General features: G+C 41.3%; 1 pseudogene; it reads right to left on the bottom strand.

Moving 5' to 3' along the window:
* Positions 1–542: 542 nt before the first annotated feature.
* Positions 543–658, bottom strand: LOC111738737 (annotated as a pseudogene).
* Positions 659–14,055: the final 13,397 nt, after the last annotated feature.

Genomic DNA, 14,055 nt, shown 5'->3' with positions numbered 1-14,055 from the left:
GTGTGTCTGAGGGTTGTGGCCAAGAATCTAGACAGGTCTGAACCAGTTCTCAGCACAAGTAATTAAATTGGGTTCAAATTCTGACTTTCCCACAGACTTATGATTTGCAGTCTAGTGTTTTATGATATTTGGAAAGGTAGATTAACAAAGCAATTTTCTGATGTATCCAAGAGCAACCCACTTCTCTTGGCTCAAACTGCTGTCTTGGGCATTCACTAAATAATGAATTAAATTATTTTTCTTTCCTTTGTTTATTCATCAAACTCTGATCCTATATTGTGTGTATGCAAGACACCATATGGCCATGAAAAGGAAGAGTAGAAAAAAGGAAAACTAAATGAAATAGACGTAGTCTCTGTCTTTGAGCTATAAGTGTATAAATAGTTGTACGCTTACAAGTAAACCTGAGAATTCAAATGTATCTGTCTATTTACTCTTTTGAGTTGTTTAGTATTCTATAAAGTGCTAAATGCAATGTACTCCCTTGGTTCCCTGGAGTCAACAAAGTAGGGTTTTCTTTTTTTCTTTTTTATTATTATTTATGCCTACAGCACCTGGTCTTCCTAGGTGGTCTCCCATCCAAGTACTAACCAGGCCCGACCTTGCTTAGCTTCCGAGATCAGACATTGGGCTTGTTCAAGGTGGCATGGCCATAGACCATGGGCTGTGGCTCCACTGGGGCATGAACCCAGGGCCTTCTGCGTGTAAAGCAGACGTGCTAACCGCTACACTATGGAACCATGTCCAACAGAGTAGGTTTTTAAAAGGAAACTCACTGGGGCATAGATGCTCTTATAGGCCAATGGATCTTCAAGCTGTCCAAACTAGAGAGAATAGTGATGGTGGATTCTTGGCCCAGGCTGTGCACAACAACAACACTCTATTCAGTTGAGTTAAGAAAATAATAAATACAAAAAGAGACGAGTCATAGGCTGGGAGAAAATATTTGCAAGACACATCTAATAAAGGACAATTATGCCAAGAACACCTAAATCTCAACAATAAGAAAACGAACAATCAAAAACTGGGCCAAAGACCTTAATAGACACCTCACCAAAGAAGATATATTTTGGCAAATTAGCATATGAATGGCCCAAATCTAGCTACTTACAACACCAAATGCTGGTGAGGATGTGGAATAATGAGACTCTCATTCCTTGCTGGTGGAAATGCAAAATGGTGCAGACACTTTGGAAGGCAATTTGGCAGTTTCCTATTAAAATAAACATACTTACCATACAATCCAGGAATCACACTCCTTGGTATTTACCAAAAGAAGCTGAAAACTTATGTCCACACAAAAACTTGCATGTGCAAGTTTGTAGCAGCTTTATGCATAATTGCCTAAATTTGAAAGCAACCAAAATGTCCTTCAGTAGGCAAATGGATAAATAAACTGTGGTACATCCAGAGAGAGGAGTGTTATTCAGAGCTAAAAAGAAATGAGCTATCAAGCCATGGAAAGGATAGAGGAATCTTAAATGCATATTACTAAGTAAAAGAAGCCAATCTAAGAGGCTACACACTGTATGATTACAATTATATGACATTCTGGAAAAGGAAAATTTATAAAAACAGTAAAAAGATCAGTGGTTGCCAGGGGTTGGGGATTGGGAAAGGGATGAATAGATAAAGCACAGAGGACATTAAGGGTAGTGAAAATACTCTGTATGATTTCATAATGATGAATGATGGATACATTTCATTACACATTTGTCCAGACCCACAGAATGTACAATACCAAGAGTGACCTGTAATGTAAATCAAGGACTTAGAGTGATTATGTTTTGTCAATGTAGGTTCATCAATACTAACGAATGTTCCACTCTGGTGGGGGATGCTGATAATGGGGAGATGTATGTGAGGGCAGAAATTATATGAGAAATCTTTGTATCTTCTTAATTTTTCCATGAACCTGAAACTCCTATAAAGAAAAGCCTTAAAAACCAACCAATCAACCAACTAGCCAACCGGTCTTGGGGCTCTGAACTTGATGAATCACTTTGTATCTATAGCAAACACTAGTTGGTTATCTTCTCAGCACCCATTTTTCCTAACTCTTTCTCAAAGGCCTCCAATTTTATTTGGGAATTCAAGTGGTTCATGGGAAGCTGTTTTGCTGTCAGTTCAGGGGAGCATAGTCAAATAGAATAGACTACCCTCTGCTGGTTATCATTACTTCTGGTGTAGCATGTGGCTTAAGCTAGTGAAGTCTGAGTGAGTATCGGGACTTTTTGTTTGTTTGTTTGTTTTTGTGAATACTGGAACAAAGATGCTTCTGCTGCCCTTCTAGATGTAAATGAGAAAGTTCATGACTTTGGGAGCTGCTGGCAGCCATATGAAGAACAGTAGGGGAAGCAATGTTAAGATAAAGTTGAAATTAGGACAGAGAGAAAGAGAATAGGTTCTAAGTGAAACTACTGAAGCCACTATACCCTTCATTTTTTTTAATTAGGGGAGCCAATAAAGTCCTTTTAAAGTTTAAGCTATTCGAGTCATATTTTCTTTTGCACGCAATCAAAAAAGACAGCAAGTAGGTAGGTGAACTGACTCTTTTGGCACATGCTCTTCTGAACATGAATAAATTACTTAGCCTTTTTGGTTATTTACATGGATGCAGGTGGAGTGAAAAATAATTAAAATTAATTTAAAACAGTTAATTCTTTTTTTTTTGTATTTTATTTTCTACCTCTGGAAAATACAAATACCGTCATTATAGTTGCCAGAACCTGCTGGTTATTTTACTGGATTGCATGGACAAGTGTTCTCACAGAATAAAACAGAAGGCAGTAGAGGGAGAGATTCTGTATTTAAATTTCACTAGCAGCTTTCCTTTCCATGCTCACTGTCTTTAAGAAAGCAAACTCCCATTTCTTCATACTTTCTCTTGGGAATTGAGAGCCCTCTAGGTTTTGGGGGGAGGTTTGAAGGGGAGAATGTGAAGAAAGGGTTGTATAGTGAGGGTAAAAGGATTTTTGTGACAATCCTAGAGATAGGTTAAGAGAGGTAGAAATCTCTTCCATTTCTATTTTATAGGAAGATAAATTGAGGCTTATAGTCAGATCCTGTTCCACATCACCTGGAAAATCCAACAGCATTCCAGAGGTTTGAACTCCAGAGTCTTAACTCCCAAACAAGTCCTCTCCCTCTGGATGACCTCTTTGCCTTCTCCTAAGTCCTGTGAATTGCTTCCCCTGGAACCAAACCAGATGTTCTGGAGAAAGCACTAGGTCAGCATTGTAGGCGGAAGGGCCTGGTCCCCTGAGATGCCATTTGCCAGACTCTGTGCTGGGTTGACTCTGGGCCCAGGTGTTTTCTAAAGTCAGGTGACAGGCTTTTAGGGTCTCGAGGAGGTCCCTTCGGAGGAACACGGAAACACATGTGATATGAGTCTCATAAAAGTTGAAGAGGGAAATGAGGGCTGAGGCATGGCAGTTAGCAGCAGTCAGTAAGAGTCCAAAAGATGGGAGCAATTAATGGTCCCACTGTCCCCGCTTACCTTCAGCTCCTGGAATTCCAGTGAAGGTCTTGGCTATGCCCCAGGGCTGGGCCTCTTTGCACCAGTAAGATCTTTTCTGTTTTACTCCAGGATTGGAAAGAACATGAATGATAGAGCCTTAAGAATAAGCTGGGGGCCTCAAAGGGGGTGGGGCATGACAGAGGTGGAGAGCAGTGGTGGGGGTGGGGTCATAGAAAAAATTTGGGAGATTGTGGCAGGAATAATCATAGACTCATTAGTCTGAGAGCTGGAAAGGATTTTCAGAGATCATCTTCTCATTCCACGAGACAGGAGGCTGATTGATTCCCAGAGAGGAAGAAGTATTTGCCTAGGGGTTTGTTTTAACTTGCTGGTAGAGCTAAGAGTAGGATGCAAGTCTCTTTACTTCTAGTCTCAATGTATTAGTTATCTATTGCTTTCTACCCCTAAACTTAAAACCACAAACATTATTTCATCGTTTCTGTGGGTCAGGAAAATGAGTGTGTCTGAGCTCGGTCCTCTGGCTCAGAATATCTTATGACGCTGCAGTCAAGGTGTTGGGAGAAGCTGTATTCTCATCAGAAGCCTCGACTGGGGAGGGTCTGCTTCCAAGCTCACTCAACAAGCAGAATTGTTGTCACGATTCTGTCCTTACAGGCTGATGGACCAGGAATTTTAGTTCCCTATTGGCTATTGGCCAGAAGTCTCCCTAATTTTCTTGGTGTATACTGTTTTCCATATGGCCGCTCACAACATGGCAACTATCTTCCATCGGTGTGAATAAGAGAGCAAGAGAAGGTGACAAGACAGCCGTCAAGACTTTTTCTAACCTAGTCTTGCCAGTGACATATCATCACTTTTGTGTATAGCATTCATTAAGGCAAGTCACTATGTACAACCCACACTTACGACTATCAGGAGACAAGAATCCTTAGGAGCCATCTTAGAAGCTGCTTGCCATACTGAATACTTTCTATAATTTACTGCCTCCTTCAGCAATATAACAGAAAGGGCTAGGAAGGCAGAAACTCAGTAGGTGGGTGTTCTGTTACATAGCTATCCTGCCCTGCTTTTCAATTGGAGAAAATAAGAGTTAGAGGTAGAAAGAACACTTTAAACCTCATAGTCATAGTTACTGAACATCTATTTTTACCTAATATAAAATTTACTTTTTTCATAGTCGTTTGGTAGATATGATAGAAAAAACAAGGGATTCGATTTAGAATCTGAAAGCCTGAGTCCGATTATGACCTATAACCCCAGACAAGTCACTCGCGAAGCCTCATCTGCTCATCTATCTAATCACCAGGATAACAGTGCTAACTGCACAGAATTAATTGAATCATATGTAATACTCTTCAAAGTCAATGAGATGCTTTCATCCAGGGCAATTTAATAAAAATGGGCCTCTTAGAAAGTTTGAAAGAGCTTTAAAGAACATATATGACATGATAGCCAATGTGATAAGGCAGGGAATCAAAAATAAGTGCTAGAAATATGGAGGAAGAGCAGCCAAAATTCTTGTTATTTTCTGATTGCATGGTGATGCATTAGTTTGCTAGGGCTGGCATAATGAAACACTACCGACTGGGTAGCTTAACACCACAAATTGATTTTTCTCATAGTTCCAGAAAATAGAAGTCCAAGATCAAGGTGTCAGCAGGTTTGATTGCTTCTGAGGCTTTTCTTGTTGGCTTGCAGATGGCCATCCTCTTGCTGCCTTTTTGCATGATTGTCCCTCTGTCCACACACAACATGTGTCCAAATTTCCTCTGCTTATAAGGGTACCAGTAAGACTGGATTAAGGCCTGTCATATGGCCTCATTTTAACTTTGCCACCTCTTTAAAGGCCTCGTCTCCAAATACGGTCACATTTTGAAGTACTAGGGAGTAGGGCTTCAATATGAATTTTGGGGATATACAATTCAGCCCATAATGATGACATAACTAAAAATATTGAGAGAACAAACTAAAAATCTATGGGAACTAATAAGAGATCAGTAAAGTAGCCAGATACAAAATAAATATATAAAAATCTAGAGCTTTATTGCATATCAATAATGACCTACTGATAAATACAATGGAAAAAAGACGCCATTCACAATAGTCACCTATTTTTAGTCCAGGAATGTTTTCACATGGGGCAGAGAGGAAGGGCATCTTGTGATTCAGGACTTCATTTGGTCACCTGAGCATAGAAAGAACACAGCTTGTAGCCTGAGTATCATGAAAGGTCGGATAAAAATATTCCAAGCCTCTTATCCTCAAACTTCTAACCATGGGAACTTAAACCTAGAGCTTGCCCCATCATTCCTCTGGCTCCTCATTCCCTTCTCAGCTAGGACGCATATCCTATAAAACCTCCTAGTCTAATCAGCTCTGCTCCGACATGGGGACATATTAACACAGGGAATATTAGCCCTCCAAAGAAGTTTTTCTCAAGGCAACCACATCTTGTGCACAGAAGCTAGTCTTTACCTTCCATTTATATCATTAAAACCCTCAGTTGGGTGATTTCCTCAGAACCAAGAGGCTTTCTATACTAAAAGACTATTGATGTTTCTGTTTCATGCCAGATAGATATTGCTTGCAGCTTGAAGAAATTAAAAAAAAAAAAAGTTAATTACAGATGTAATGTGCAATAAAATTCAAACGATATAAATAAATAAAAAGTACCTCTGTTCACCACTTTACCTTCTTCTCCCCAGAGGTGATCACTGTCAACAGCTTGGTACGAATATTTAAAAAATGTACAAAGTTATGTGCATGTGTGTATTTGCGTGCTTGTAAGTATATTTAAATATATACAAATTCATATATATGTGTGTTTATATACACACACCCTTTATTTTTATATATAAAAAATTCTATTCTCTTAAATTTAAAGGGGGTCATATTGCATGTATTGTCTTGCTATTTCCTCCCCCATCTCATAATACATCTTGGAGATCTCAATTTATATCAGTACATATATATATGTGGGGATCTATGCACAGACACACACACATCTACTTTTTTTTCCCCCATACATATCTACTTTTTAACTGCTACAGGCTATATCATGCTATAGATATATTTTACTTTATTATAGTCCTCTAAGGTATACTACAAGAGGAGAAACCTGCATTAGACTTATAGCAGGCCCATTTTTATTGTTAAGTCACTATATGTGGAAGAGTTTTGTTAACTTTAAATGCTGCTGTGAATATTGTTGAATATTGTTGAATATTGTAGAGCTGTGGAATATTGTAGAGCTGTTGAATATTGTTGAATATTGTTGAATATTGTAGAGCTGTAAACATTTCTTTAAAATGTCTAGGAGGTGAAATTTCTGAGTCCAAGAATTTTCCCATTTGCATTTTTAGCAGATCAGCTTTTAAACTTTTTGTTTGTTTGTTTCAACTTCTGCCCTTCAAGGTTTCAAAAATCTCAGGGTCTGAGTTTCTACCTGGACAACCCAGACACAGCCCGTGTTCCTTCTCACAGTTTACGAGTTGTCTACATGGCTTGTTGGTTACATTTACTTTTTCACAATTTTCTTCCTCAGACTAAACCTTAGAACCAAGACCTGGCTCCTCACTTACGTTCAAAATCTAAAGTCTTTTTGATAATGGATTAGCTTCATGATACTGCTCCGTTTTATTTATTTTATTTTTTTTCTGATTCAAGCTCAAAATCTCAGTACCCAGTCTATCTATTGGAGAATAATTTATAGACACATAGCTTGGTACAACTGAACATGGACCAGAAAAGAAAAAAATCAGGCTTATGTCCCACTTGCCGGCTAGGTCTGCCACCTCTCTAGCCTTGAGTCTGGAAGAGGCCAAGTTCTTTCCAGTCACGTTCTAGGTACAAACCTTGCCAAATGCAGGTCCAAACTTTTCTTCCTGCTGCCTCTTGGCCACCGTGAGCTGGTCGCTCGCTGTCTCAGTTCCACTAGCAGGATCTTCTGCACCCTGCCTCCCCGAGACCCGTGCTCTGGAGCAAGTCCCTCACGTTTACTCTCAGCTCAAATCAGTGTTAGTCTGAGGTTTGAAAGACACCCTTCCCCCACCCCGTCTTTTTCTAAGCCAGAATCTTCTTGTTTTGTTCTAATAGCCATACATTTTCTGGGTCCCGACAGCTCTCCAAATCAAAACTCAATTCTCTACTGTTCTGATAAGCTTTATCAAATACTAACTTATAGTTATAAGGTGGCTGCATTTGCAGTGAAAGCCACTGTAACCTCTATGAAAAATTTAGCATGTAATTGTGAAAGAATGTATCGTTAATAAATTCACGTGTCTAACAAATATTTATTATATGATTCGAGTCAGTGAGAAAAACAAAACAAAACAAAACTAAAACCACGACCGAACGCGTCATGAAACTTGCAATCAGAAAAGTATAGAAGGATAGAATCACAGATGTGCAGAGTGGTATTAAAGAACATACAAGCGTGTTAAGAGGGTATGAGGGGATCTGGTCTAGGTGGAGGTGGGGAGTGCCCTAACAGCACCCGCTACTAACAGTTTTTTTTGAGTTTTTGTCAGAACCAGGGTATTCAGGTCTCCCAACCTCTGGTTCACTGCCCCTTTCCTCTCCACCTTGGGACCTTGGCCCATATTTTCATATCTAAACCTAAGAGGCTAGTCTAGAAGAACTCTTAAAGTCCCTTCTAACTGCAGTGTTTATTCTCTTCCTTCTCCTTCTGGGAGATGTATGTGGCCACTTGTCAGCAGCATCACTTTTAGCTACACATTTAACTCATGTTTGTTAAACAACTATTATGTGCCAGGCACTGTACCAGGGACTGGAGACACAGTGGAGTACAACACCTCATACTGCTTGCTTGCAGAAGTGTTCAGAAGTGGCCTTGAGTACCAGTGTGGCTCAGTGGAGCCCTTTCCTTCCCTCTTTGACCAAATCGATACATTTAGAATTTGGTATTGTGGACTGAGCAAAACTGGGAACTTCTGGCGTATACCCTGAAGGGCCCAGGACAATAGTTTGCACCTTCTAGGTACTTAACGCCCCCTTAATGAGCACCTGCCTCTTTAGTGTTGACGCCTTGCTCACTTTAGGAGCTTATAACCCGAGGACACAAACGATACCAGGGACCATGCTTTCAACATAAGGACTTGCTGTTGCGCAATGGCCTTTCACTCCGTGATGTATGTGCAACACTGGCTGCTGTCCTGGGCAGATGTAGCAAAGTATAAGTGCAGTTCTGGGTACAGAGTAGACATTTAATAAACCCCCACTGATTTAGTGGGAAGGATATTGTCTCAACCTGAGAGGCCTTGTAGTGTGCAATGTGGATGAGACAGAGCTGATGACGATGGTTCTGTCTTCAGGGAAATTATGCTCCATTAGGGCCACGGGACTGCGCCCCAGTAGCTCTAATATTACTGTATCCCGTGAGGACTTCTAGAAGGGCAAACCCAGTGAACCGGAGACTGACAGGTGATAAAGCCCATCATTTCTGGCTGAGATGATTAGGAAGAGATTCTTGAAACTGTGCTTTAAAATACAGGAGGAATGTTAGCGGGGTGATAGTGAGAAAAGGGTCTCTTTTCAGAGGTAAGCCTCCCCTTCGTCTCTGGATTAATTACCTCGCAGTCGAAACCATGGAAAGTCGAGTAGACCCGGAAGAGAAAACGCTCTCTCATCTCTGGGAGTCTTTGGGTCTCACTCATTTGTTTTCCATCAGTTCAGCAGAGGCCAGGAGGTGCAGTCTGTGTTGTGGGCAGGGAAATGGAGATGGCAGCCCCCGGAGGGTCCTCTGAGGAAATTGAGGCATAGAACGTGGAACCTCTTTAAGCTCAAATAGCTTTAAAAATGAATTTTAATTAAACGATCAGCTAAAAGATAAAAAGAAAGAGACCTCCCTCTTTTTGCAAGTCTCTGTTCTTTGTCTACACCTGTTCCCACCTAACGGGTGCCACCGCCGGCCCTTGCAACACCAGGCTGGGCATGCAGCCAGCCTTTCTTAGATGAAATCCAGGCTGCCAGATCACCCTCCCAGCACTGTTCGCCCTGTCCCGGGCCCCACCCTTCCCTCTCCTGGGAGACACAAAGGGCTTCTGTGACTAAACTAGAGTTCACAATCCTTCTCTTTCTTTCTAGCAATCCAGAGTGGGGCGCATCTCGTGGCAGTAACCCTCGCCTGACTCGCTGTCATGAACAGCACCGAGGTCTCCACAGCTCGGCCTTCAGAGCCTCATCCCCAGATCTACGTGCTTATTCGACTCCAGTTAGACCTTTTTGCATTCCAGGAGCCCCAGGTTGGGCCCTGAATTTGAGGAACTGACGTACTCATCACAGCACTGGGTATGACATGAGTTGTTTTGCATATGAATCCTTTGCAGATCCTCATGGCGACTCTGAAAGAGGTGTTTTTAACCCAATTTTACACAGAAAGTGACAGAGGTTCAGGGAAGTTGTGTAACTTGTTCAAGGTCATGTGACTGTTACGTGGTTGTGGGAAGATTTGAGTCTAGAACTGGCTGTTGCCAAAGCCTTTGCTTTTTCCGTTATAATTCATTGCTTAGGGTTTGAATCAACTGACCTTGCTTTCACCAGGCCAAGAGAGGTGAGAAATGTGGTCTGTTCCTGCTCTTGCCTGTCTCCCACCCACAAGCATCTTATCTCCTCCTATCAAAATCCCCCTGCACTTTGGACACTTATGTGATCTGGTTTTGGGGATAGGAAAGCTGGAGCAATGTTGGGGGGCAGCAGAGGGCAGAGTTCTATTTCTGCCTCTGTTACTAACTGGGCCATTTTAAGGGTATCTGTTCCAATCTCTAGGCCTCAATTTCTCCACCCGTAAAGCAAAGGCCACAGCTTAGTGGTTAAGCAAGCACACAGAGGCAGAGCCGACAGCCTGGTTCAAATCTCAGCCTCGCTGCTTACTAGGCATGTGACCTTGGACAAATCGCTTGATCTTTCTGAGCCTCAGTTTCTTATCTCTAAAACAGAGGTCATAATGGTATCTACTTCATGAGATTGTGATGAGTATGAAAGAGTATGTAGCAGAGTATGTAGCATAAGGACCTTCCCATTATTACTATTATTATTCCTAGATGTAGAAATTTCTAAAATTCTATTAATTTCAACTACGTATATGTAAAACAACAGAGAATGTAAAGCTGAGTGCCACCACCTTGAATTTTTCTTCTCTACTTTTTGCCTTTCTGAGTGTGACTGTATGTGTGAGTGTTAGTAGGTGGAGATGTGAGCAGATCATGGTGATAATTAGATGTCAAATTACTCCCTCTCCTGTGTGTGTGTGTGTGTGTGTGTGTGTGTGTGTGTGTGTAAGACATACAGAACTTTTCGATAAGACAGAAAGAAAAAAAAATTACAAAATTTTGTATATTATATGTTTTTAAACCAACCAAATTTAAGCTCATTCATGAGGAGCCAAAAATTGTTTGGGTAGAAAATAGCTATACAGTGGTGGGAAATTTTGGTCCCAGACATTTCATGGAAGCAATTCCTTAGGCCTACCAGGGACAACAAGGATGACCATGAGAATAACAAGAATAACTCAAAGAAATACAAAAACCACCTCCTGAAACTTTAGACCTAAAGGATTAAATTAATCAAGACAGGGGATATATGCACATGTGTGTGAGGGTGCGTTGGGCAAGGTGAAGGTAGGTGATGAGTTTGATTTGTTTCTCTGCGGTGCTTGCTGTTCTAAATGAAAAGAGCGGAAGGTATGGTGGATGAGGGGTTCCTGAGCTGTGAGAATCCGAGGACTCTGGGCTGGCTTTGTCCGAGAGAAAGATCATGCAAGTCACATTTGTGACTTCCAATTTTCTAGCAGCCACATGTTACAAGGAAAAAGGAAACATGTAAAATTTATTTTATTTAATCAATTATGTCTCAAGGATTACATCAACCTACAGTCAATGTATAGAAATTATTAATGAGATATTTCACATTCTTTTGTTCATAGTAAGTCTTTGAAGGCCAGTATGTATGTTACAGTGAGAGCACATCTCAATTCAAGGTAGCCCCATTTCAAGTGCTCAATAGCTACACGTACGTGGTCAGTGGCTCCCGCACTGGACGGCAGAGACCTGGGAGCTTTTATCCGCTAAATCAGCCAAAACATGTCTTGCTTCCTGGATACATAGAGCAGAAGGAGGTAAAGAGGGAGATCAGCCTTCCTAGGACTCAGGATAAGGATGATGGAGTCCACACCTCAAATTTGCATCACCATACTCTTTTTTTTTTTTCATTAATTAATTTACTTTTAAATTTTATTTTATTAGTTTCATTCATTTCATTAGTATACAGTACATTGGTTAGACATTTATATAGTTTATAAAATGATCCCCCTAATTACTCTTTCTCTCCTCTGGCTCTCCACCTGGCTATTACAGTAATGCTAACTGTACTCCATACGTCACGCATCACTGTACTCTTGACTTTTACAGAGATTGCAGTCTCCTTCTTGACCTTTCTTTTGAATCTGTGATTCCCAGGCATGTTTACTTTTTCTGAGACCTGAATATAAAACTTGGGCACCCGTGTGTGGGGCAATCCATGCTGCCAGCAGCAGCCCTGCACACAGCTCTGGGTCTCTCTCCTTTCTTTCCCATTTGTTATTAACTCTTTCAATGTGATGAAATGTTCTACAAGGGGAAAAAGTGGGAGTCGAGAATGAAGCCAGTTTCTGGTACTGGCAGGGAAAGTAAAATGTGTGTTATGTGTTCTCGGCAAATTCTTTTGCTAAGATGGCAGTTTTACAGGAAAAACTGCATGTTATAAAGGTGCTCACAGGTTTAGGGTTTGAAGAAGGCGGCTGTTGTGTGCTCAGGGTAGGGCATTTTTGCCCTTTGTAGCTAGTTGCACTGCAGGGAAGTCGTTTTTGACATTCTGCTGTGGGCAGTGTGCCTGGCTGCCCAGTATCCATCTTCTCTTCTTTGGTAGTAATCTCTCAATTTTCCCTTCAGAGCCAACCCGCCCCACTGCAGCACAACTTGACCATTATTTTCTCTCTGGGGGCCCTGAATTTTTAGGAGAGTGATGTAAGAATGGAGAACAATTGGAGATATTTCAATGTGAGGAGAGCGCCCTGTCTGTTTCCTGCCCGACTCTCAACATGGGGCCCAGTTGCCCAGCTTTTCCTTCTATTTTCCAAGCAATTCCATACCTTCCAGATTCCATGTCCTGCTCTGTGAAGTTAGCTAGAATTTGTTTCTGTTACTCTCAACCAAAGGCAAATGACTACATCCTTTGAAGAACAGGTTGGCCGTGAGCTGGCTCCTGATTAGCTGGAGGAGAGCAAATAGAAAGGGAAAAGGGGAAGAATTAAGACGTTAGCCAAAGATTCCCTTTCTAGCCTCTTGTGGTGGCAAGGGTGGAAGAGGCCTCACCTTTTGCAGAGCTTTTCCTAATTTCTCATTTCTTTCTTATGCTATCCTTGGGAAGTATGTTGGATCTCCATTCTCTGAAGTGATATGGTCTGTCCATGGTTCAGAGGAGGCAGAGAAAGCCTTTTATCCATACTCTGCAATGCTGCTGCCTTCTATTCCTAAGATACAAGTCAGAGAGATGGTTGCTGTCAGGCTACATTTTAAAATCTCATCCTTTAAAGCCTTAGGACTTTTTTTTTTTTTATTTTTTAAGAATTAGAAGAGATCTTAGAGCCCAAAAGAGGGATAATGAATTGCTGCAGAAATTTGAGCAGAGTCCAGTTGGGGCCTTTGGGCAGTTTGGGCTTTCAGTCCAGCGTTCTGTGTCCCCTCACGACACGCAGTGTGGTCTGAGCCAGCAGCAACAGTGCCACATGGAAGCTTCTTAGAAATGCGGAATCTTGGGCCCACCCAGATCTATAGTGAGTCTATGCACGTGGAAGTTTCAGAAGCAATTTTTTATATCTCGTGTGATATTCTTTTGTGTTCCTGAAAGAAACAGTAAGTCAATAAATCAAAGTCCAGTTTTTAGTTTTGTTGAGAAGCTCTCCCTTCTTGAGAGCTTTCATTTGAGGCACTTTTGGTGATCCCTGCAAATTGTGAAATTCATGTTTTTTATGTCTTTTCAGTAGAAACCACCTGCATGTTAGACCCAAGGACTTCATAACTAATGCATTAGAGACACATGCCTGCTGTTAATGGAAAAAATAAACATGATCCTAATCGGTGACTTTATTAATCTATTTTTGGTCCTTTTTATTGATATCCATACTTGAACTTTGTCTTTTACAACATATTAGGTTAAGAGGTGGATTCAGTGATTTGTTTCCCAAGAAACAATGGCTGTTTTTATGTCCTGATGTCATCCTCCTTCCCCTCCATCACGGATGGCTTGGCTCCTGAGCCCAGGAGTTTACTGCCTAGTTGGAGGGATAAGATCATCCTCAAGTCCTACATCTTATGGGAGAGCAAAACAAGCCACAGGAAGGTGTAGGTCCCAGAGTGTAGTGCCCAGAGATGCCTCACTTCCTTTTCTCTAGGCGAAAGGGTCAGGGCAGATTGAGGGGCTCTAGGTCACAATAGGAGCTTTCTACTGAGCTAAGTAGGCAGTGCCAGGGGTGTCTATAGCTTTAGTTCATGTGGCATCCTGAGACTAAAGTGGCACTC

Source organism: Pteropus vampyrus, unplaced genomic scaffold (assembly GCF_000151845.1).
Source record: "Pteropus vampyrus isolate Shadow unplaced genomic scaffold, Pvam_2.0 Scaffold42, whole genome shotgun sequence".
In the NCBI taxonomy this organism is placed as follows: Eukaryota; Metazoa; Chordata; class Mammalia; order Chiroptera; family Pteropodidae; genus Pteropus; species Pteropus vampyrus.
Note: the sequence above shows the minus strand (reverse complement) of the source record. Positions and strands in the feature narration are given on the sequence as shown.